Source organism: Leuciscus leuciscus (assembly GCF_965113295.1).
Source record: "Leuciscus leuciscus genome assembly, chromosome: 21".
NCBI lineage: Eukaryota > Metazoa > Chordata > Actinopteri > Cypriniformes > Leuciscidae > Leuciscus > Leuciscus leuciscus.
The window spans coordinates 27,787,125-27,813,330 of NC_138745.1; the positions used below are offsets into that span (position 1 = coordinate 27,787,125).

General features: G+C 38.7%; 1 protein-coding gene across 7 annotated transcripts in view; it reads left to right on the plus strand.

The window, feature by feature from the left end:
* rbfox3a (RNA binding fox-1 homolog 3a) overlaps positions 1–26,206 on the plus strand; it is a gene marked incomplete at its 3' end in the record, with an annotated part of 409,261 nt that overhangs the window by 198,125 nt on the left and 184,930 nt on the right. The gene's annotated exons all lie outside the window — the stretch shown is intronic.

Sequence of the window (26,206 nt, forward strand, 5' to 3'; positions counted from 1 at the left end):
CATCGAGTTTGAAATGTTTACTACAAACATGGAGGGTTTTTTTTCAGATTGTCTGTCACAGCGTTTTGTCCGTATTTACAATTCTTTGCACCCTTAGCCATTACCTACAACTCGCTGGATCATTCACTGGAAACTCAAAATAACTCACTCCCGCTAAATGTTTACTCATGAATTCTTGCACCCCTGAACAATAGAAGTTGACACCATAATACCTAAAAGTTTGCTAAGAAGTATTTCCTACTAAAGCAAGGTGATATTTGACTCTGGCAAGCATATGCATAGGGGACTGGTGAGAGTGGCCATGGACCATGCCCAGTGCATTATGGGTGTTTCATTTTTCCTATCTATTTGGCAAAAGGAAAGACAACTGTCTTTTTTTCTATTTTCTCTAGTCAGGTAGCACTGATTAAAATATATATATATATATTTATTCTACTGTATAGGCAGCCAACTTTTACTGAAAGTCATTTTGTCAGCGGTGAAGTACCACTTAAAGTGGATAAATATTTGTTGACAAAAAAACCTGAAATTTAAACAGAAAATGATGGCATAATCTCACTCTCATGTCGCTCCAAACTCATAGGACAAAATGTCAAAGCTTCCTCTTTTCCTTCCCTTTTCATACTGAACAAAATCTGTTCTACTAGACTAACACATCTTATGCTCATATTGTTGAAAAGATTTATTTGTATATTTTTTTCCCCTTTCGCCTAGGGCACAAAAAGAGCCTGATTGCCACTGGTGACCCCTCAATATATCGGTGCATGATCATTCTGGTTTTGAGTTGTGTGTTTTCAAGAGTAAATGGTGCTGTAAGCAAAGGTTAGATTGAAATTGAATCTGACTCTTCAATTCATGGGGTGGATTTCATATTTTTGCACAATTTACATTTACAGGCTTTTTCTCTCGCTCCTATATCATCCTTATCCGCTGTATGTCTCAATGTCATCGTTGTTTTCCGTCTGTCTGGGGTGTTTCCTCTGTGGATCAGTTACATTACTAGAAACCTGGTTCAGATAAAGATTAGGTCTCAATCATTAATATTTGCATATAACGTGTACAGACATACAAAGATTTTCCATCACATTCGATGAAAATATGAAGCTTGTTTTATATTATATATTACATACATGTATATGTGTGTGTGTGTGTGTGTGTGTGTGTGTGTGTGTGTGTGTGTGTGTGTGTGTGTGTGTGTGTGTGTGTGTGTGTGTGTGTGTGTGTGTGTGTGTGTGTGTGTGTGTGTGTGTGTGTGTGTGTGTGTGTAGTTATACACATAAGTTATATAAGTTATATATATAAGTTTTTATATAATATAGTTATATATACATATGAAGAGTTCAGATGCAAAAGCCTCTAAGTGCCATCTTAAACTTTCTTCTAGAATGATCATTTTTATAAAGCTTGTATATTTAAGTTAAGTAATTTCACTTAAATGACAATTTATAGGTAATTTGCATTGCCATTTAAGTGAAATTATTGAACTTAAATATACGAGCTTGATAAAAATTATCTTCCTAGAAGAAAATTTCAGATGGCACTTAGAGGCTTTTGCATCTGAACTCTTCATATATACGTTTGTGTGAATATAATTATGTACTATTAAGTAGCCTAATATAAATAAGCCTACATATTGGAATTTTTGGCTTGGACTAAGGACATGAGATGTTTGATGGTTAAGGTATGATGCAGGGTAAGCGTGGCAGTGTGTGAGTGGAGGTGATTTTGAGTTTACTCTGCCAATCAGGTCATTGCATGGCACGCTGTATTTTTGAGTTATTGTGATTGTTTAATTTTGTTTTGTGTCTTGTTATTTCTGTTGCTGCTGTAACACCTTAATTTCCCCTCTGGGAACAATAAAGGAAGTCTTAGTCTGATGTAGATATATTATGAACGCTTATGTGGTTTGTCTGAATGCCCTCAGTTGTTTCTGATATTCTAAATTTAGAAAGTGTGAACTTATTCATAGATCATGATTTCTGCTTGAAAATGTCTGCATACAAGTTTTACCCACTTATGCATGAAAGCAGAAACTTCATGTGCACCTTCCTGATCTTACCTTCCTTTTTTCCTGAGTAGTGCAAAGCTGCCTTACTGAAATGACTGATACAGTTACATCTCTGGTGTGTGTGTGTGTGTGTGTGTGTGTGTGTGTGTGTGTGTGTGTGTGTGTGTGTGTGTGTGTGTGTGTGTGTGTGTGTGTGTCCTTCACAGCAGTGGTTCTCAACTGCAGGAATAAAACAATGCTAAATGCAAAAGATAATTGATGAAATTGATAGCAAAATTAAAACTCAAAAGGCTTATAAACTTTTAAAAGTGAGGAGACGATTCCCATATCCAGTTGTTGATATCAAACTCTACGGCGTCATCTGTCACTATTGAAGCTCGCCAAATTAGACAGATGCCAGTGTGGGCAGGTTGCATGACATACTGTTATCCTTGATAGTGCACGATGCAAGATAAGAGAAATAACTATAAATTGCTTATTTTACATTTTGGTGCCGTGTTGGGAGACTACTTGATGTCCAAATAAAAATTTGGGTCCTGAACCAAAGTAGTTGCAAATTGCTACTACAGGGCTGTAAATGAGCTTGTGTCTTTAAAAGTGGAGTGGAGAGGAGAGGGCCGGAGCGAGGGAGTGAGAGAGGAGTGGTTTAAGTAGTGCTGACGACAGGCCTTTGATTCTGAGCATGCCCATTAGAGGGAGCCATAAATCCTGGGCTCTCTGGACTGCCTGTGTCAGCAGTCCATGGAATGAATTGATATTAAACGCGACAAAAAGCCTCTTTAATTCTGCCTCCACCAGCCTCTCTCTCTTGCTCTCTCTCTTGCTCTCTCTCTCTCTCTCTCTCTCTCTCTCTCTCTCTCTCTCTCTCTCTCTCTCTCTCTCTCTCTCTCTCTCTCTCTCTCTCTCTCTCTCTCTCTCTCTCTCTCTCTCTCTCTCTCTCTCTCTCTCTCTCTCTCTTTCCCTCCATTTCTTCTCTCTGCCTCCCCCTGTTCTGGACGGTAATTGAAAAGAGGGAGGAGAAAAAAAAGCCCAGTGAAGCCAAGCCTGTCATCATAAAAACATCTGCAATTACATCCGCTCTATTCATTATTTATGAAAGTCATTAATTAAATATTACTCACAAATAGCAATAGCATTTTCCCCCTTTTTTACCCCCATGTTGTCTTTGCAATGGGCACGTTTTCTGCCAAAACACCACAATGCCGTCAGCAGTAAACATTTATGTTTAGACATTAAGAACGATTATGAGGTTTATGTTAGCGCATTTGCGCCGTGGCCAATCCCTGTGGTGGACCCAGAGTGGCCTTTACTTTCTGACAGAGGCGGAAATCTACTTCTTCCACGTCGGCGTTGTCACCGCACACCTTAGTGCTGAAATAATGGAGATAACTTGATTCACTTTCAGGCAAATGGGATATTCTAAAATGGCCTCCTTTCTCATTTTTATTGGCCTGTCTAAAAATGTCCCGTAATGAGAAGAGGAAGTGCTGTCACAGGATGACATCACCCCCACACATGATGTGCTAAAACTGTAAGCGGTGGGATTTCAGGTGCCAAATTGATAAGTTAGACCTGTTATTCCCAAAATTGTAAAGATGAGGAACGATACATCAAATGAGGAGCTCCGTGGCGTGACGCTCTTTTAAAACGAGCCGGATGACATTCTAAGTAGGGAGCCGGGCCGCTCTGAGAGCACCGACCAGCGCCAGGTACAGCTGTTGTAACTCTTTCACTTAGCGGGGCCCCTACGTGGAGGCTCTCAGCCGGTACGAGGGGCCGCGCTCACGACACGTACGTGATGGATTGAGTCGGGGAAAGCCATCATCTGGTCGTGCACGCGCGTGCTGTGCGAGGTGGGCCTAGCGTGATTAATGATATTTGCCTGGAGTCATCGAAAGCTGGATTTAAGTATTTCGGATTTAAAGTAACATTCGTCTCTATTGTTCACAGCGAGAGAGGCATTAGTCAAATTCAGCCACGTCTCGGCAGACGACGACGCTCCAACCCCTGGAGCACGCTGTGTAACAGTGCGGTTGTCTCGCTCTCGCGTCGACAAATTATTCATGCAATTTTCGCCCGTTTTGTCTGATTATCTACAAATCTCTCTCACAACTGAGTTTATCATCCTGCCAAAATCATTTATTTCTCAGTAGTATTTCCGCTGAGTAAATGTTTGATGAATTGCTGTCATTACGCCTGTTTTTAAAGTGCAAATATATTCTGCCAAATATAGGGCTTTGTTTATAATGGTAATTTTGCTACAACAAAAAAAAAAGGGGGGGAAAGATACACTTTTTCCATGTTAAATAAGACCTCTAAACATGACAATATCTGCTGGATCAGACCAAGTGATTTTCAGTATAAAGTAAAACTTTTTTTTTTTTTTTTTTTACCAACTATCAAGTAATTTTCAGTAAACTACCTTTTTAAAGTTAAATAATAAAGCCTCAAGGCCAAGTTATTTTTTTCCGCTATATTTTGAGTTCCGCGTTCCCAAGGTGAAGGGCCATTGATGCCATTAACAGAATGGACAGAGAGAGGGAAAAATCCCTTGTGACAACTGAGTAATGAGATGAAATGATAGACCTGGCTCGGGTCTGGCACTGGTATTTTGTAACTGTAAACGTCCTGAACTCAGCATTAAACTGACCATCTGATCCAAGACTAACAAAGATCCTCAAGGTCAAAGACTCACTCGTCCCTCTAAAATAGAGTTCCTTAAATCGCTTAGCGAAGCATAATTTGTGCACCGTGTTTCCTTCGGCTCAAATAAATCACTCTGCGTAGATGGCCAAATACAAACGTCCAAGTACGACTGATACTAACGGACTTACCTTTTTTCGAGCACTGAGCCAGATATCAGCACTCTTTGGTCAGATGCTTTCAAAAAGCAAAGGGGTGAAAGAGCAAAGATTGCACCTGACTGCCTCGCCGCTCTGTTTCTGTACGTCTGCAGCTTCTGCGGATCTGTCAATGGAAATCCAATTGCCGGGAAAGCGTTCAATCTTAACTCGGTTACCTTGGTGGATAGTGGCATCCACTGTATCCACTGCTGCCTGTTTGAGCTGTTTGTTTTAGGCCTAAATCACGGCAGATCGGGTGTGTGCGAGTGCACCGTGAGGAAAATATACATTTGGAATTACTCAGAGCCGACGCAAAGCCTTACTGGGGACTTCAAAGAACAGAATATTATAATTCATGCTGTAAAATATTGAGAACCAGGGGAAATATGCAAAAGAGTGCTTACTCAGTATCTGCCCTTTTTACACACCACTTATTTAGCACGCTGTCTTGCAGTGTTATTGTGCAACAGGTTTTAAAGAGACAGTTCAAATTTAAAGTTTTGTGGTCATTTACTTGGCCTCATGCCATTCAAAATCTGTATGAATTTCTTTCTTCAGTCAAACACAAGTCTTGAAGAATGTTCACAATGCTTTCTTCCATAGAATAAAATTGGATGGTAAACACAGCTGTCAATCTCCCCCCAAAAACAACAACAACCATGTGATTAAAATAATAAAAACATAATAACGTGACCTAATATGATATATTGCAAGTCTTTTGAAGTCGTATAGCTTTGTGTGAGGAACAAGCAGAAATTTAAGTTATTTACTGGATATTTTGCTTGACATTCTTCTTGCTTGACAAAAATAAATAATAATAATAAATCGTAAAAAGTTGTAAAATGTCCATGGAGGTTTAAATTGTATTTATTTACATGACTTTTCTAGGTGTAGAAATCACACTTTAAAATATCTCATAAACCCAGTTTTTTAAACCCTCCACATTTTAATATTTGGGGATATTTTGTTGCCACTTTTTTTGCCACAAACCCTAGTTAATTTCTGACCCTCGTCACCATTCCCTTTCATTGTATGAAAAAGCACCATAGACATTCATCTATAAATATCTCCTTTCGTATTATGCAAAGAGAAAAAAGTCAAACAGGTTTAAAAAGACATAAGGGTGAGTAAAGTAATTTAAATGTTTTGGGTGAACTGTCCTTTTAATGTTGCACCCTCATGTACATTCTTTGTCAGTAGTGATGTTTTATATGCCTTGCTGTGGCTTGCCATTGTGAACGCCATTGAGGGCAATATTGGAAACACTTTGGTTATAAAGGGGCTTTTCTCTCACACTCACCCTTACGAGTGCTCTTCAAATGAGGGCTTTCTAATCGTAATTACACCCGAGACTGTTTGGCTTGTATCAGCTCTCATCAGGAGCCCCTCTGGCCAAATCACAGGACTCAAATCAGAGTCTCAATGACACGCCTTTAATTAGAAAGTTTTGATGTTTTAAAATGCTTCTTGGACAGGATCGGGGGTTCTTTGAAGCATGGAGACATGACATTGATTATCGAAAGATGTCTCTCTGTCAGTTGCTGCAAGGAAGCGCAAACAGGAAGTTAATCTTAGCTAGCGTCCTATCCTCTGTCATACAGACGAGAAATGATTGCGATGTGGTTGACATGTTGATACGCATGATACGTTATAGTCTGTGATCATTTGATTAGCAGTGTTGTAGTCAGGATTATTCAGTATTAAAAGAACTGTTCACTCAAGAAAATGAAAATTATGTCATTATTTACTAAACCTCATGTTGTTAGACTAATTTTCTTTCTTCTGTGGAACACACTTTTTCTTTCTTTTTTTTTTAGGAATATCCTGGATTTATTTTTTTTATACAATGAAAGTAAATGGCAGTCAAGCTCCAAAATATGTAACTCGTTAAAGGGATAGTTCATTCACCCTCATGTCGTTCCAAACCTGCAAGTCTTCGGAACACAAATGAAGATCTTTTTGATGAAATCTGAGAGCTTTCTGTTCCTCCATTGACAACCTCATTGTGGAAGCTCAAACACACGAGAATGAACCTAACTGGTTCTTGAGGAATCTCAAATGTGCTGTGTAACACATGAGAATGAAACTCATTGGTTCTTGAGGAACCTCAAATGTGCTGTGTAACACATGAGAATGAACCTCTTTGGTTTGTGCATGTCGAGTGAACATGCTTGAGCTCCCATTTACCACAGCTGATGTGTGAGTTGATGAATGTTTATATGTGAATACATGCCTAAATTCAATCTGTTCATCATGTAAGGTGATCTTGTCTCTTCAGAAAATCTGAAATAAACCGCTCAATTCATATGGATTAGCTTTATGATCTCTTTATGAACTTTTTGAAGCGTCAAAGTGGTAGTTGCGTATCTGTCAATGGAGGAACAGAAAGCTCTCAGATTTCATTAAAAAGATCTTCATTTGTGTTCCGAAGATGAACGAAAGTCTTATGGGTTTGGAATAATGAGAGTGAGTAATTCATGACAGAATTACAATTTTTGGGTGAACTATCCCTTTAAAGCCGGTTCACTTTCTATGAGAATAGGGAAGTCCATGCTACAACTAAAAAGATTACAATACTGAGCAACCATATTGTTGAAATAACTCAAGCCTGATGAAAGATAAAACATTAACAGCCATTAAAGGCACACTATGCAGTTTCCGTTTTTCTCAAACAGCGCCCCCTAGAGTTGCTGTGGAGTACTTGTATTTAACGTTACTGTCGTAAATACCACTCACTCAGAGCCGTCTCTGCTCTCTTCCGACTGTGCTTTCTTCGTCTTTTTCGTCGACTCTGCCATGATTCACGACTGAAATGCGTGCTAGTGTCTTCCATAGAGGCTGCTTCATATGTTGTTGATGTATGTGACGTCGTGCCGTAAAGCAAGTCGTGATTCTCGCGAGATTTGTCGGGGCGCCACCTCTCAAACCTGCATTGCTGGTTTTGCCAGCGCCATCCTCTTGCTATCGGGATGAGTTTGTTTACCATCAAAATTATTTCGAAGCTGTTATATTAAGGTACAAATCTTGCATAGTGTGCCTTTAAGAAACCAGAGCTTTTACCTTTATAGCAGCAGAAGCCAAAGTGTGCATGCTTATAATAAAGGTTATCATCCGTTTGTGTATTATCCGTTATAGTTATCTATCTTTATAGCTATTGGTGTGAATGGGCCTTTATTCACAAAAAAATCTAGTGATAAATGTCCGAATTGTGAATCATTTGTATTTGAGTCTGATCTTTTCAATGAATCTTTTGATTCAATCAATTGTTTCTCAAATATAAATCCCTGACATTAAGATCTGGTCGCAGCCGTTAACGTTTTTGTATTCCACAGGAAAAAGAAAATACAAGGATGTAATATGATAAATGATGACAGAATTCTCATTTGTGGGTCAACTACTGTATTCATCTAACAAGATTCATTCCCTAATGATTCGATTGTTGAATTGATGAAGCCGGTATCCCATAGATGTAAAGTCTAAAGAAAGTACATCTCACTGGCAAAGTTCCTTGCAAAGGATTACATTTGCAGAGATGTGCTGGGCTTAAACAATTTCTCCTTTCCCAACCTGCCACGGTAATATGATTAGTCAAAGCTATGTGTTTCCTTGTGGTTAATGTTCTTTTCGCTCTTAGAGATGTTTCTCCACTAGTTCCTCATCAAAAATTAACAGAGAGAAAAAAAAAAACCTGTAATGATAATCGCGCAGTGTTGCATTATTAAGCCTGCAGTGAGTGTTTGGAGAGGGGTGAGGGTGAGGGTACTCATCACGCTGATTTGAGGCCTCTCAAAGGACGCACGGGGTTGTTTATGAGGATAATGAGCCCTTCATCTCACCCAATACAGCGTACAATGGGCTCATTACAATTAAAATGGCTGAAAAGCAGGCCTAGTGGAAGCAGGGAATGAGCATGATGAGAATTCAGTGGGAACGTTTGGAGGAATGGTGTATTAACCGGCCAGGAAGTCATTCTTAACCCTAGTGGCAGCTGAATTATGTTCCATTACTGAATTGGACCTAATGCTTTTTCTGCCAAACATATTGCTCTTGATGCCCACTTCAGGCAAAGCACTGGTAATGTCCACACTATTGCAAAATATCTCCTGAAACAGCTTGTTTTTCTCCTTCCTGTTGAAATTTCTAATGGTTTTTTTGGCCCGATAAACACAATCTTTCAACATTTATACATGCGTAAAGTGAAATGCGTCCTTTAAAAGAAGACCCTCAACCTCTGATGAGCTACTAGGATCATCAGAACGACCCATTCATGGCTTTGTATGCATCACTGTCTTCAGGCTATAAAAGAATAATGCAGTTATTGATTTGAGCATTTCAGCTCATATGTTTCCACCTCGCCCAGCTCTGCTGCCCAGATTAATTTTTGAATCTTCGATTCATGGGCACATCATATAATGAATAGAGGTGATTCATGTCATTGCTTTTAAATGCTTAAATTGATATGGTTCCCCGCTGATTGATAGTGTAACAGTGGCACACAGTCTGCGTCAGCAGTTATGCCTTAGAGAAATACGTATTGATCATGTTTGGGTGCACCATTCTATTTTTTTACTTGGTATTGCTTTCGTTTGATAGCATTATGGCTGATTTGCATAAATTTGTCCCTCAGTGTTAATTCATTACATTGTTGGAAATCCATTTTGGTTATAAGCTTAGTTTAAAGTTCTCTGCTGTTATGTGTTTTGCATTAATCCAACTTTTACTGTCAAATGTTGCACATAGTAACCTGAAATTATACGACTGGAAGCTTTAAGAGTGTAAGAGTCCCAGAGGGAGAATTACGGACCGTTTTTACACACCCTGTTCCACCTACTTGGTCCAGGAGAGACGAGGAGCAGCCGCTCTGTAATCTGTTGTTCATTTTCCCTTCATTTTTCTCCAAAGTGACATCTACTGTCCAGCAGGTGGTACCAAACATTTATCTATCCTCTCTCCCACGCCATCCAGCCTTCAGAAGATTTAGACACCCCAAACAATAGGCTCTCCAGAGACGCCTTTAGTCTGCAACACATAAGTAAACACGCGGCACTGATCCAGACAAAAGGAAAAGACAAACTGAGGTGTTTTAGACACAAAAGTTTCAGTGCAGCTAGACAAGTTTACAGTTTTTTCTCCGCTGAGTTGCTGACATTTTCAAATCTCTTTCTCTCTACTTTGTCTGCGAGTCGACATTCCCTGAGTGTCATGCATCGTTTCAATCAAACACTGTAAAATGTTGGGGCTGGTCGTTAATCCTCCTCTCACCCGTTTAATGGCCGCAGCAAAAATGGAGTCGTAAAATTCCCTCTCTTTTTCTCTTATAGAAGGCGGAAAGTGGGGAGAGGGACCCTGGTAGTGGGGCGGGGGGTGGTATTTGCTTCCAGCATACCTTTAAGTGCCCGTATGGTATGAAGTTACCCGTGCGAGTCGCTTTGAGGTTCTCTGATCGGGGAGAGGAGTGTAAGGTTGAACGAAAGGCATCACAGACCTTTTCTAAAAACGTGCTGTAGCCTTTTTTGGTTAAAGTATTGGGCTGGAAACTGAATCTCCATTCAGTGAGTAAGATGCTGTAAGAAAGTGTTTATCTTCTGAAATGCAAAAAAAATGACTGTATTTAAACAGGTTTCCTGAACACTTCCCCATATGCCATTGATGAGACACACAGCTATCCCCAAGCTCATGCCATTGGTTGTGCCATTTTTTGATAATGCCATTATTTTTAGTTATTGCTTATTAATAGCTTTTTTTGACATGGAAAAATCGCACACTTCATCCTTAACCAAAGGTAGCTCCAGGTGGACTGTCTCTGTAAAGTCGATTTGTGTATGTAGAAGAAGTCTTAGCTAAATATAAATGAGTAAATTAGTGGAACAAGCTGGATGGCCCGCTGAGGAACCGATTCCTAAGAGGGCGAGAGTCCTCTCCAAACACTAGGGTGTGCCAGCTTACGGCCCAGGATAATGCTGGAGTCAGTGGTTCTAATTTTGTCCTCCCGCTTCATTCTCTCAGCATCGTTGCCGGTGTGATAACTTCATCGCTAAACAATTAAAAGCCCGCCTTCCATTTCCGCACATGTCGGCACAAGAAGCAGCAGAGGAGCTTATTATGTGAGGACTGCGCAGGCAGCGATGCATGTAATGGAGACGACGCAAGCGGGAGAGTGCGAGAATTGTCTGGGAGCGGAGACTGTTTGCGGAACATTTGTACATGCGAGAGGCTTTTGATGTTGTGTTGTGAAAACACATGTTAGTGCTCATTATAGCGCTGTTCCTCAGCCCTTCATTTGTATATTGTGCTGGGCACGGGCACTGAGGAGGAGCCATCTACCCTACAGAAAGTGTGCACCCTCTCTCCACATTCCCCCATTCATCATGTTGACACCAGCGCAGCTACTTTTGTGAAATGGAGAAAAATGGTTAAGTCAGCTCTTTCCCTGAGCCTCTTCCAAGTATGTGTGTGCGTGTATATTTCCGCGTGTGCTCGTATGAGGAGTTTGCGTGTGTGATGAACATTGGCTGGTATGATTTGAACATGACGTGCAAGACAAAAATTATTTTTTAACACGCTGAATGAATTGTATTTATGTATTTAATGGTTGCAAAAAATTGCTGAATTTTACACACAGACATTCAATTAATAAAAATAATCATTTAATTGTATCTATCTATCTATCTATCTATCTATCTATCTATCTATCTATCTATCTATCTATCTATCTATCTATCTATATATATATATATACCTGTTTAACCCCTAACAAGTCATAATATGTGGATGGAGACATTGTAAAACTGTAATTGCAAAAAGCAAGGTGTAACACGGTTCAACCCTATAATTACCTCATTCTAAAATTATACAGACGTAGGTCTCAATCTCTTTCTCGCTCTCTCCATTTCTGTCTCGGTCTGGCCTGCTGTTTTGCAATATTCTCAACTAATACTGAGATTTGATCAGTTTCCCAATCTACTGTCTGATTGAAGACTGAGGAGGACATTAACATACATGGTCTGTCACACACTAGAAGACACAAATAAATGAGCAAATTTCCATTTCCTCCCATGTCACCTTCATTTATGCCTGATGCTTTTCAAAATAGACAGATTGTCCTCTTCTGTTTGGTACTTCCAAATAATTTTCAACTTTACCCCGGCTAAGAATACCAAATATAGCAATGTTTCTGTAATGAAGAAATTTTCCTCAGTATGCACTTACACTTACCGTTTCAAATAGGTTCACAAATTCACAATGCTTTACAGCCTTTCTGTACAATTTGCTGACAATTTGTTTGTCTTATGTGTGTTATGTGTGTGTGTCCACTTGCACGTGTGTTTGTGCATATGTGTGCACGCTAAAGAGACTATGATAGAGCCATGGACCAATTACACCTCTTTTCCTCCGCGATTGTTATCTTAAGGGCTGTTGATTAGTCTTTGTTAGGAATGTTTAATCTTCATTAAAGATTTAAGGGGAGAAAAGTCACTTGAGAAATTCGGAAATTAAATATTTAATGAGCTAATTCCTATCTATGGCTCACACCTTTACCCAGAGCTCAGTGTTTCTCATTGTCGTTAGCCATCAGAGGTCATTTTAAAACCTTTTACAGAGTAGGACATTAAAATGGATCACAGCTCATTTTTCTTGTCCACTGCAAGCACTGGACCGACATATCAGACTTTGAACTTTTAAAGTCTCCTTCTTTAAGGTTAAATCAACTAATTATGAGACTGAGATTTTATACCCTGAAGATGTCCGAAATTCAAATGAAGCCGAACCAGAGTGGGATGATTTTGTGCTGATTATCTCTATCCTCGCTCATAAGTGCTTTATTTCGGGATGTGAGTTTGTTGTGTGTCCGTCAGAGTTGACTGATGGGTAGATGTTTTAACTCGCTACAGAAGTTCCGCTTAGTTGCTCGGCTGTTTGCTGACACCAAGCGTTCACACGCAGGTTTATAGAGCCTCTTGTGGATATTGAGAGGTGTCCATGAGCGGAGAGGTTGGTCTACTCGCTCTCTGGCACTGCGAGCGAGACTCCAAGACTGAGGAGCTCGGACTCCCTTCGTGTCACACGGTATTTGTCACATTTCAGTGAAGTGAACCAGGAAATTTGCTGGGCCATTGCTCAGGAGAAGAGGCGAAAGAGAGATAGGTCCTGATGATAGAGAGGGGTGGTGTGTGAGAATGTGTGTGTGAGGGAGAAAAGAGATTGATAGAGGCAGTAGGTTCCATCTGACATCTGCTGAATTGTCCTCTTTACAGTTTGGCACCATAAGGACATTTGAACTCATGGGTAGCTCAAACTGTTTCATACAGTTTGAAATATAAATGGCCTACCTTTCTAAAACTACCAGCATGGATTTGTATCCTTGTGTTTTGCAAGAGGTCTCAAGTAAAAATTTTGCTCAACTGACAAGATCATTTTTGGTACAGTTCCGGGCCGGAAAAAAATGTTTTTTTTTTAAATAAGTCTCTTATGCTCTCCAAGCCTGAATTTATTGTATTTGAAGAAAAATACAGAGAAAAGCGTAATACTGTGAATTGAAATATAATTACAGTTTATGATGACAGTTATATTGCAACGCCAAGGTCATGGGTTCGATTCCCAGGAAAAGCAAGAACTGATAAGAATGTAAAATATGTACCTTGAAATGCAATGTAAGTCGCTTTGGATTAAAGCGTCTGCCAAATGTAAAAATGTAAATGTAAATATACAGTATATCCTGTGATGAAGCTGAATTTTCAGTAGCCATTACTCCAGTCTTTAGTCACATGATCCTTTTCAGCAAAAATTCTCAAGGAACATTTCTTATTATTATACAGTTGAAAACAGTGCTGATACCTTTTCTAGGATTCTTTTAGTATTAATTTCTTAATAAAAAATAAATAAAAACACTGACCCCAAACTTTTGAATTGTTGTATATACTGTACGTTATTACATTTTGTTGGTACAGATGTATTTCAGTAACTATTATTTTGTGATTTCACTTAAATGACACATACATGTCATTTACATTTTTCTTTCACCCGTAACTTCTTTATTCCACCCCTTTTACCTTTCTTAGTCAATTATACTTTCTTTAGTATTTTCTAATTAGTTTATGTATGTTGTTGTATACTATTTTGTTTTAGTTTACATATTTGTATGAATATGAAAATAATAATTTTATAATATGATTATAAAATATTTGGCATGCCAATATGGAACACTAAAATTGAAAGGAAAAGAAAAAAAACGATAAGAGAAATGGATAATTTGTCTTTGTCAGACATTGCTGACCTGTACTGTTCAAGTTCACTACTGATGGTGAAGGATAATACTTAGTGTAATGAACTTTAGTGTTTTAAAGACTGATTTGATGTGAAATAGCATTTGTTGCATTTCTTCAAGAAAAATCAACACCAAGTAAAGCTTTCCTGAACATCGGAAGGCATCAGGCCGATTGCTGTTGTCAGTGCTGGTTGAGGAAAAGGCCTCCACTGTGGAAAGGAGTCCTATTGACCAGGCCTGTAAAAGGATGCTGCACATGTTCATTTAGCTGGTCGCCCACTCCTGGGAGGCCATTGATTGCCTCAGAGTGAGACTGTAATCTGCGTGATTTTAACTTGAAGAGGGGTTTCAACGGAGCACGGGCACATTTTACTGCAGGTGGAGAGGACCCTGGGGGAGGGGATGGGGGTCTCAGGGGCAGTAGAGAAGATGGAGATTGTGGGAGGGGCTCTTAAAACGAGCTGAGGGTGAGTTGTTAAGTCATTGATTACTTGCCGACTGAGATTACAGAGGTGTAATGGCTGTGCGCAGATAACATGGCAAGTGCTTTCTCTCGCTCTCAGTGAGCATGTGTGTTCTCGTGCTGCTGTTCTTGTTCTTTAAAGGAATAGTTTGCCTGAAAATGAATAATGTCAACATTTATTCACTTTCATGTTGTTCTGTTTGACGTTCTTCTGAGAAGCCCAAAAAAGGAGAAAGTTTTTTTTTAAGAATACCATGGCAAATTCTTTTCTCATATTTCATGTCAAGTCTTTTGAAGCTGTACAGTACCTTTGTGTGAGGAACAGATCAAAGTTATTTATTGCACTTTATATTGGCATGCACAGTAAATCGACAACATTTCAGTGATCAAATTATGTTATTGTTTTAGATTGTTTTTATTATCATATCAATCAATGTTGGATATGTATCTGTTGATATTGGATATTTAATTGTCCATGCATTTTTTCCTTATTTTTATATGTAGATTACCTTTGCTGTCATCTAACACTCAAAGTTAATTTAACTAATAGATAAAAATTAAATAAATAAAAATATATATACTAAAATGCTTTTGAAATGCATTTATTTTATGCTAAGTATACTACAAATACATTTACATGTTTCTGTACTTAAAACAAATACCCTGCAGTTGTACTTTTGGTATACTAAATTAGTATACTTAAAGTCTGCTAAATAAGTACAACTAATTTTGTACTTCATGTACTTTAGTTATCCAGAAAAAGTGCTGAGGTCCAACTACAGATATACTTAAGTATATTTGATTGTGCTAAAATGGAACTATTGCATTTAAATTATACAAAGATCACACTATCCTTACTAATAGATATTAAACACATTTTGGCTTAATATTAAGGAATGTGCATTGTGCAATATAGAAGTATTCAAAATAAAGTTTATTAATTATAATATTTAACAGTAAGTCTCAAGCAATATGTCAGTAAATATGTTAATGGATTTGTAGTATACTTAGAATTAAAATAATTTTAAATACATTTTGGTATGTGTGTTTTTCACTAGGGTAATAATTCATTAAATTATGTAATCTTTAGCTAATTTCAAAATAAATATCTATTTTATACGGTATATCATATTCCTAAATTCTATTGTGGCATTTCAAACAGTTGATTTTTAGTGTTTTATTTTTAATTTATTTTGGCAAAGTAGTGTAGAATTTTAATATTAGTCATTTGTTGTTTATTGACTATAACATGAAATAATCAATATAGAATGACTTAAATTTTGGTCTGTTCCCCACACAAATATATCAAATGGCTTCTGATCATTTGAAATATATCACACGATTCATTTTTTGTTGTTGTTGTCATTTTGGAGATTAAAGTGCCTCTTTATTTTCATCAAATGAAAAGAGTAACCAGGACAATCGTAAAATGTGTGCATAAATGATTTGTTTTGGGTGAACTTTTCCTTTAAAGGAAGCTGCCTTTTTGTTTCTGGCTGGCACTCACGTCCTGCATCGTAGTTCTTGCTGTTATCCTTATGTCAAACAAAAACACAACCATTACGAAATCCCCGTTGGTTGCAGCGGAGTGATCAGAGCCCTCTGCAAGCATAATTGATGCGTTTGCTAACGCCACAGAGGTGTTCGAAGAGGGACTAAAATGGCACTATCATAATTTCAAACTTTAACAAAACAAATTGTATTAACATGGCCAGCCAGCCCTAATGGTGCGGACTGGAGATGTGGTGCTTGTTTTAGCTGTAAATTGCACTCAGCAGGGAGTCCCCTGGGCTTCTGGCCATTTACACTCCTAATGAGTTATTGGGCACCCAAGAGCAGTGGCTCTAATTGCTTTGGCTTTTTCACTCCAGTCGTCCAAACTGGAGGCATTAGCTTCCTGGTTAAGAGGACCGAAAATGAGGGGGGAAAGCAGGAAAACAAGACAGCTGTTGATGCCTTGATCGCTTAAGTTCACTGTCAGGTAGAAGAGAAGCTATACGGGAGAAGATTCAGATGTGGTCTAACTTTTTTTAGGGCCTTGTTTGTTGATTGGTCTCCTGCATGTTAATCCCAGAGTCGGAGGATCCAAGGCCAGAATTAGCCGGTCTCTTTGTGCTAAACTGGACGGATCAGGCCTTTTTAGGGTCGCTAGACTCTCACTCATGCAGTAGAAAAAAGTCTCCTCTGTTTCTGTATGTTTAAAGCAATACAATTACACACATGCCTGTATAGTGCTACTTTCCCATTATTCTTTCACCGTTTGAATTATTGATGTAATGAACAGCCACGCGGGACTCGTTAGAAAATGGAAATGTCTCTATATACTGGAATGTGAACCATTCTAAAAGGCAGCGTTGAGTATGTCTACTTAACCATTTCGAACATGCAACCCGCACATAAAAGCACAAATACTCTTCACTGCTGAGTGCAATTGCCATCATGTTTTTTATAACATCTAGAGATAACTATTGGTATTGCCTTTATGGATTTTGCACTCCACCACAGAAACAAAGCTATTCCTCACACTCAAAGCCCGAAGGAACCAGCTGTTTCCGCAGGCCATCAACCTCAGAGAGATGCTGGAGACCAAGCTAAGAGGAGTCACGCATCAGCTTGACCCCGTTAGGTGCGCCTCAGAGGGTTTAGGGTAAGTCAGCCGTCATCGCCAACCCCTGGAAGAATTGATTGACAACTTGGCACGCCAATGTAGCCCGCTGACTGTGCAGATGAAAATGGGGAGCACCTGCATTTTTAATGGTCATCCATGACCATAGCAACTAGGGTTTGTAACGGCCCATCCAAACTGTCATAGAGCGGATCAAGCATCCGACGAGTCCTGCTCCTGTTAGTCTGCTTAATTATTTAGTGTGTATGTATTTACAATAGGTTGAGAAAGGCAAGAGAGAGTGGTGCAGTGTACATCTATAGCATGCATAATACATGATCTCGCTAAAGGCAATATGAGAAGGGGTGGCGCACTCTCATATTTTGGGCTTTTCGTCGCATGGGAGTTATAGTACAGAAATGCATGCGCCATTGGAAAGCCTCGTCCGACAGATTACTGGTCCTCGTCACGCAATATTCTCTCAGTGACATCGGTGGGCTGAGCTTGAGAACAATCTACAACGTGTGTTTTATTGGCTTGTTCTGGCTGTCTGGAACAACAAGGAGCGTTATGTAAAAACACCAGCATTTTGTTGAGTGCTGAACTGGAAAGTTTTGTCTTGGGAGAGCCGGAGTTCAGAAGGGAGGGGGGTTTGCTTTTGTTAAGCATGCTCTGCCTTTTCACTTCTGCTTAAGTTCCTCCTTTAATCATGAGCGTATAATTAGAGAGGCCTGCAATATGCAAATGTATTCGCATTTTCTCCAGGTTGTTATGCAAACTTATTAAAACGTATTAAAATCATGGATAATTGCAGAGGAGCCTGTGGTGAAGATGAGTCAGATTATTCTTTTTTTGCCTAATGGTAATGGGGGACAACATAGATCGCTTTTCCTCGTAATGGGTTAAATTAAGGGTTAAATATGCTGAATTGCTGGGATGGAGTGACCCGCTAGTATCAGGAAAGTATCCATCATGTGCTGTCAGTAATATCTGATTACAGAATAGATCTGAATGCAGTTTTTCCCCTCTGAAGGTCTAATGCAAATGATTAAACCTTTGCATTATATACGCTTCAGAAGAATAGTGTTATTGTTTGGATTAAATACAATAGAGATGAATGCAGTTTTGAATATAGCAATTATCAAGGGCGGCAAAGAAAATGTTTTGACTTGACCTTTTTGTCTCCAAAAAAACAAATGAGAGATCCACATGTGCATTATTTGTAATATCAAGTGTCCTTTTGAAAAATAGAGAGCAAAAGCTGATTTATTCATCAGCACTTTTCATTTTACTTTATACTCTATAATCATGTTTTGAGTCAATGTTTTTGAGTCTGCTGATTCTGGACAGGATCAGGACCTCAGCAATAAGTGATCCCCTGTGATATTGCTGTGTAAACTCTCTTACCATCGCCTCTATAGATCTAATGTGGTACTTGGAAATCCATTTCTGCTATAAATATTCAAATCTGTGCCTTTCAGGTCTAGAATATCACATTTAGCAAGATCAATATCACTTTGCCTTTGAAATCACGGAGGCACATTTAGTGGATACTAGGGGTTGTCACAGTACCAAAATTTCAGTAGTCAATACCAATACCAGTCAAATTTCATGATTATCACTCGTACTAATTTCGATACCGCAGAAGAAAAATAATGGGCGTTTATGGACAGTTTTAGCCACCCTGTGGAAAATACATTTCATATATATATATATATATATATATAATATGAGTGTAAATTCCTTGCATTTTCTAAATCCAAAATAAATCAAATTAAATAATACTTTCATATTTTTTGCATCATTTGGCAATTTGATGGATAATCACTGCTTATAAAACTATAAACTACACTACTAAAATTAAAAATTTAAATAAAAAGGGGTAAAATTCAAAAGCACAAAATAAAAATTGACTTCCTTTTAATGGCACCATGAAATCTGTGCCCAAAGTTGAAGGAACACCCTAATATGCTGCTTTTTCTGTGGAATCTACTAGTATTTTTGACACCGCTTGCGGAAATCACCCCATTTCCTTATAATTTCCTGGACTCCACTGCAAAATTATGAAAGGTGAATTCCTTAATTTAGTTTTGTCATTTAAGATCCCTTCGATGCATTCTCCATAGCTTGAGTGCTATCACCAGGCAATTTATCATTCTGGGATGCAGCCAAAATGAGACTGAGTCTGCAAACTGTTGCTTTATGTATGAGTGGGTGATTTAGAGGTGAGGTTTTCTTTCTTGCCCATTTCAAAGTGCATGGGACTGACAAGCGGCTCAAAAAAAGAGCTACAGGCTGAGGTTCAATGGCAGCATGGAGCTCAAAGACTCCTGTAGTAGATACCGACTTGTGGCTCTGCCACTGGCCCCAGTTATGTTTGAGCCCTTAAGCAATATGTTGGTGGTGACAACTTAACCCCATATAGGTTTAAAACTTAAATGCATCAGGTTCACAGCAGATAAAACATCTGTGAGATTGTATAATGCGCATTTCTTCCCAGGACTTCGAGAACAACCTCAGCCATCAAATTTCCCTGGCAAGTTGTAATATTATCCATTCTTCAGTTTTACTTCCTGTTCTCCCGTGTAAAAAATGATGGGGTTGAGCCACAGGAGCGGCAAAGCCAATTACAGAGCAGAAATCTGATGATGTTATTCTAGGCATGATTTATGGTAATTGACCCCATGCAGCGATGGTCATAATTAATCTGCCTCGTCACTTGTGGAAAAGGCCAACTGCTGGAGTGTATATATTGCGTAGCTGTGGGATCCTATTGTCTCTCAGCGACGCAGTGAGTTGAGCCGTTCTGTCTGAATCAGCGCCTTTGTCCCCCTTAAGCCACTCTCTGCGGAGCCCAGAGCCCAGAGCCAGGTTTGCTCCTCTCTTTTTGTTGTTCTCTCCCTCCTCAACTTTTATCTCCACCATCTTTCACACCCTCATACGCACAGCGCTGCACTCTTTTCTGCTGTGTCCCTGTCCCCAGCGGCTTTGGTGACCGGGGGTTGGAAATGTGGAGGGAATGAAAGGAAGAGCGATGGGGGTGGTGGGGCGAGGGGTTTGCAGAACAGAGATGGCGTTTCCTCTCCTCTCTGGGTTTGGATTAGCATTTGTGCGGTTGGCTGGCAGCTCCAAACAAGCCTATCAGTGGATGGCTTTGATCAGTGCTGCCGCGGAAGCATTGTAGCTAATGAGGGTACGGGGGCCTGTGAGTTACTGTGCCCATCACTCCTCACGTGGCTGTCTGTGGCAGCGCCAATCCGCCGCTGGCTCCCATGACAGCTGAGTGCGTCTCCCAGCTTAAATCTTAGAGCACTCCTCTAAAGACAAACCAACACACTCACAAAGGCCGTCTACCTGTTCCCTTTCTGTTGAAGTCTGATTTGCTAATGACATTTTATTTTTAATGTTTTTTTATTATTTTTTTTTATTTTTTAAGAAAATAATTTGAAAGTTTTGGGTGGGATGACTATCATAAAAATACAACAAAATATTTTATTAAAATTTTTAACTTAAAAGAATAGTTACCCAAAAATGGAAATTCTGGCAGTTTATCTTTTTCATGTTGTTTCAGACTTTTTTCTTCCATTGATTGATAGATTGGTTGATTGAGTTGTTTATTTATTTATTTATTTATTTATTCATTCATTCATTCATTCATTCATTCATTCTTGTAGTTGGTCACTCTTCATCCAAGCAACTGCGAACTTTTAAACTTTCAAAGGAATCATCTAAATATAAAATTGGATATATAGTATATGGAGGGCTCAATTTGAGAGGGGATGCGGTGGGATAGCATCCCTCTTGTTGAAAAAAATAAAGGGGGGGGGGGATGCATGGGGGGATGCATGTGTTCCATTCAGAAATGATCACCCTATTCTTTTCATCTTTACCATCCACTGCTTTGAGGGCCTGAAAAGTGTGGGGCTTAATTGTAATTTGACTCATAAATAAGTTATTCTTATTTTATTTTTTCAAAAAATCTATTGATAGTGATTAAACTATAAACACTTCAGTGCCCTCTGAAGGCATCATTTAGGTAGTTTGGCATGCATCGAATGTGTGTGTATGTGTGTGTGAGAGAGAGAGAGAGAGAGAGAGAGAGAGAGAGAGAGAGAGAGAGAGAGAGAGAGAGAGAGAGACAGAGAGAGAAAGAGCGAGTCTAGTGCTCAGTCTTACAATATTACAGTCATGTCAATTATTTCATGAAAATGGCCTATATAGATTTTTATTCTACTCTTTAATCATATAAATAATGTTTTAAAATGTAGACAAATTTTGTAATCATTGTGTAAGGTTGGCGATTTTTCTTTACCAAATCGCTGCAACAAACAGAATTAAAATGAACAAATGAGAGAGATCTGATTCCTTGCTTCCTCTATAGGTGCAACGAGATACTGTTGGACTGTGTGGAAAGCAGTGTTCTGGTTCCATGTAAGGGCAGTGTGAAACAAAAATGTTCTATTGACCTGTTTCCCTCCATTATGTGTGCACTGGAATCCCAGGAGCTAAATGGCAGGGGCCACTATAGAGTTCTCTCCCTTTTCCCTCCTACCTGATTCGGTGTGATCCCAATCAGTGTGAGGGCCTCCTCAAGAGCAGTGGGGTGGAGAAACGAATCTCCCATTGCTTAAATCCCGAATGGATCTGCCGAGGAGATACAGCCATGAGAGTGAGAGGCGATTTCAGTAAAATATTGATCTTGGTTAATTAGATTGCTATCTAGTCCTCAGGGTTTTGATTCTGAGTCACAAGCTGAAGACAAAGCCTTAAAAATGAATTTAAATGAAAGACATTCAATATTCAATATTTCAGCACAGAGCGTGATTATATTTTGTCCCCTTATGAACAGTGTGTGTGGTTTTAGATTTGACGTAGTTATATCTCACTTGCTCTGAACCTTTTTTTCTCATCCATTTTTACGTATTGTAATCTTTCAATTTATTTTTGAGACCATAATGTGTTTCAGGTCATGCTGCACTAATTAGATTTGTATTTTTTTAGCTTGAATTTGACAGCCGAAGCCACATTACACACACGACGTTAAAACCCCTACTATTCAAGGCCACCCTGCTAACTTTATTATGTATTACAAATGTTATTAAGAAGTACAGCAGAATCATTGTGCAGCCATGACAGCTGTCATTACTACCATATGTGTAGTAGTTTGTTCAAAGACTTCCTGAAACTTTTTCCCCACAAGCGTCAGTGTGTGTCTGACAAACAGTTCCTGCTCTCTGACGTCTCCTCTTTGCTGACTGACTGACTGACAGAGCCCTTCAGCAATTTCCCTTGTTCTCCTTCAGATTGTTAATTAAACTCTTTCATTACATTCTAGCAGTAAGAGGTCACCGTTTTGATTAGCCCACATGATACTGTCCACTCACCCACCCCATTTTTTATTCATGTTTTTTTTTTTTTTTTTTTTACTCCAAAAATTAAGCTCCGCATTCATAGTGGCCTTGCTTTAAGCTAACCATTGTTATTCTAAAAGTAATATTTTCATAGCCCTTTGAAGGTTATGACTGGCTAATGGCATCAAGGTTCTTTTTTTCTTTTCTTTTTTGGGACCAGGGGTGATTCTAGGATTTCAATATTAGGGGGGATCAGCCACTCATTGAAGATTTAAAAAAATTATAATTTAATATTGTTTGTATACTAGGGTAAGCATGAAACATACAGTAGGTTCTACACTACCTATCAAGTCAATCCATGAATATTGATTTCATTTCAAATCGTTTAAATAACCAGCTAATATTCATTAATATTATAGACAACCCTTAAATTACTAGATTGGCAATGTTTAATCTGTCCCATATTGAATCATTCCCTTTTCGTTTTCTAAAAAATAACAGCATGTGAAGCTATAATTCAAAGTTGCATCAAAACCACAAATGGCTTTATTCTAATGCTAATAAATGTATGTCACAATCAGCAGCTGGGTCATTATTTAGTAGAACGAATTAACTCCACATGATGTTTCTCTGCCTCTGTCATTCCCTCTTATAAACAGTTTAAATGCAGAGATGCAAACGCATCAGGGGTGAAGTGGTAAAAATGTAAATAAACTTTAAACATGTACATTTCTCATTTTTATTCATGGAGATAACATGAAAAATTTACCATGCTTTAATGGAGGATTTCTGTCAACTGGTGGAAAACAAAGACTTTTAACATGAAAATTACATGAAAATACCACTGTAACCAGTAGATGGCGGCAGAGGACCACTCATTAGCTCACTTGCCATTTATAGTTCTTTTCAAGTGTTTTGCTTTTGGATTTATTATAAAATTAATATTATGACAAATTAAAAAAAATGTATTGTACTTAAATATATATAAAAAATTTTTTTAAATGAATTGCCAAACTTTTCTAAAGTATGCCCTCATGGGTGTGATCAGGGGTGAACGCATAAACTACATTTATGACAAAGAACTACACATATATATAAATATAAATGCACACACCTTGTCCTCTCCTGCTGCGGATAGAAGAACACACTGAATAACACAGAGTGTTTTCATATGTGTTTGGGACTGAGGTGATCAAGAATTAGTGTACAGATTAGGGAATTAATCACACACACACACACACACACACACACACATATTATATATATATATATATATATATATATATATATATATATATATATATATATATATATATATATATATATATATATATATATATATATGCATATCATTTAATCGGGTTTGGACAGCAGTTAGGTCTATTTGACAGTTGCAAAATGTCCATTTAGTGCTTTTGTCTGCCAAAATAATGTCTTAAATCATTAAAAAAAAATTAGAAATGTGCTAAATTTCATTAATTAATCAGTATAACATGTAATTAATTGGATTAAAAAATGTAACCTATTTTGAATTGACAGCCCTATTTATTTATTTATGTATTTATTTTCAGGGCTCAGGGTCAATAATACAGCATGAAAATCCTTGTGTATGTCTTGTATCATACTTGTGTTTAAAGATGCCATGTGCTTTCTAGTTTTTGGATCAATGTAGGACTTTAACCGATGAGCCAACCATATTGACTCTAATCATGGTGACAAACCTCCCTCTTGATGACATCCTTTTGTTATTGTGATTGAGAAACGTCAAAAAGCTCAGACATTGTCTATTCAGAACGCCGCTCTCCTCAATGGCCTGACCAGACAATAATCACAATAGTGATCTTTCTGCTTATCACTTTAAAGCAAAAGTGCAATGAAGCCTTCCCATGATTATGTGTCAGCCTTCTCAAGAATAACATGCTCGTTAATCGACTCATCACTTAATGAATGAGGGCCATTAATTGATTAGCAGCGATGCTGATTCGCACTCTCAGCCGGGGCTTATTGCTTCTCTTTCTGTAAGATGAAGTAGCTCTGAGGGGCGCCCGCTGAAACCACTGTGTAGCTTCGCTTGGTGCAGCGCACTATCGATTTGACGTCCCTCCCTCTTCCTCTCCACCCGTTCAGAGGGGGATCTGAAAAGCTGCTGAAACGCCGCTTTCCTCAATCCCAGAGGTCCCTTGGACCAAAATCTATTAAAGGAAATAAATAAACACATTCATTAATAGAGGCTTGTTGCTTTTTTTAGCCCTTCTCTGTAGGTGGGAAATTGGGACTAGGAGACGCAGAAGTCTTGAGAGGTTGAGATGGGTTAGATTCTCCAGCGGCCTTTCTTATTAACGCACATGGCTCTTATCGGAAATCTAAGGTTGCATTTGCTCGGATGTGCCAACAGCATGGCCCGGGTGCTTGAGTCACTTTTGCCAAACAAATGAGCTAACTGGGATCAAGTTATCATGCTCTGCTCTCTTACCTTTTAGAAGTAGAAGTCATAAAGTCATTTATATTAGCCGCTATCCAATAAGATGCTGACATCCTGCATGGCTCGGAGAAAGAGTAGTGGTCTATTCTTCTGCTCTTTCCCATTTTTTTCCCCCTCTCCCCTCCTAAGGTGTGCAGCTAGAGGATTTACAATGGCTGCCATGGCACCTCAGTCTCGTCCATAAACAACCGGCACTCCTGTCTCACGTGCCTCTACATCGTCACGGCAACATCCATCATCACAACTCTTAAGACAGTCATCCTCTTTCATAAGGAGGCTTCCTCCAGAGCCCCCTCAGACAGCTGGAGTAAATCACACTAGAGAGAGAGGAAGAGGAAGAGAATGGAAATAGCGACTGTGCTCATGTAGCCCACAGCATTGATATACAGTGTATCAATGGAATTTTTACATTTAGAAGCACCCAATGCCTGGAAAATGTGATCAGATATGCAACACTAAGGTTACGTTTAGACCATAGACTGTGAAAAAAGATGGACGGCACACCTTCACGCTCTTCCATTGTAGAAAAGTAAGGCCTCCAATGTCCCAATACGGCGCTGATTACGTGTGAAGTGGAGCCATGGTATCAAGAATCAGTCTGAACCAGCTGTCAATCATGACGCCACACCCCCGTTTTTATAGCATCAAATAACTAACTAAAACCGAACTTATTTAAAAAACGAACACATTAACTTACAGCGTGATAAAAGCTACTTAAAATGACGGAAATCATCTTTGGGAAAAAAAAAGTTTGAAGTGTCATTTGTTTAGTTTGTCTCACGTCCCATTAGATTACATGGAGAGGGCGGGGTTTATGATCTATCAACCGAATTATGAATCTTGAATTATGGGTGACACTTCCGGCTTGGGGAACATCCATTCAAAAAGACTGAAACATATCATTTCAAAATATAAGCTTGCACTACAATTAATCATTATTCGTCAGTTTGACTGAATGAGCTGTAAATTATCCTTCATGCTCCATTTTCTATTCTATTATATCTGCCAAGAGCTCTTTTCCGTCTTTGCATTATTTTCCTTCTGATTAATTTCTTTCTTCCCCTTTGTATTCTGCTGTAACAGTATGAAAAAAGACAACATATACTGTGCTTTTATGGTATGATCTCCCTATTTTATTTACAATATGTTCCATTAATAATTCACTGGAATGCAGGAAGAATCTCTCCTT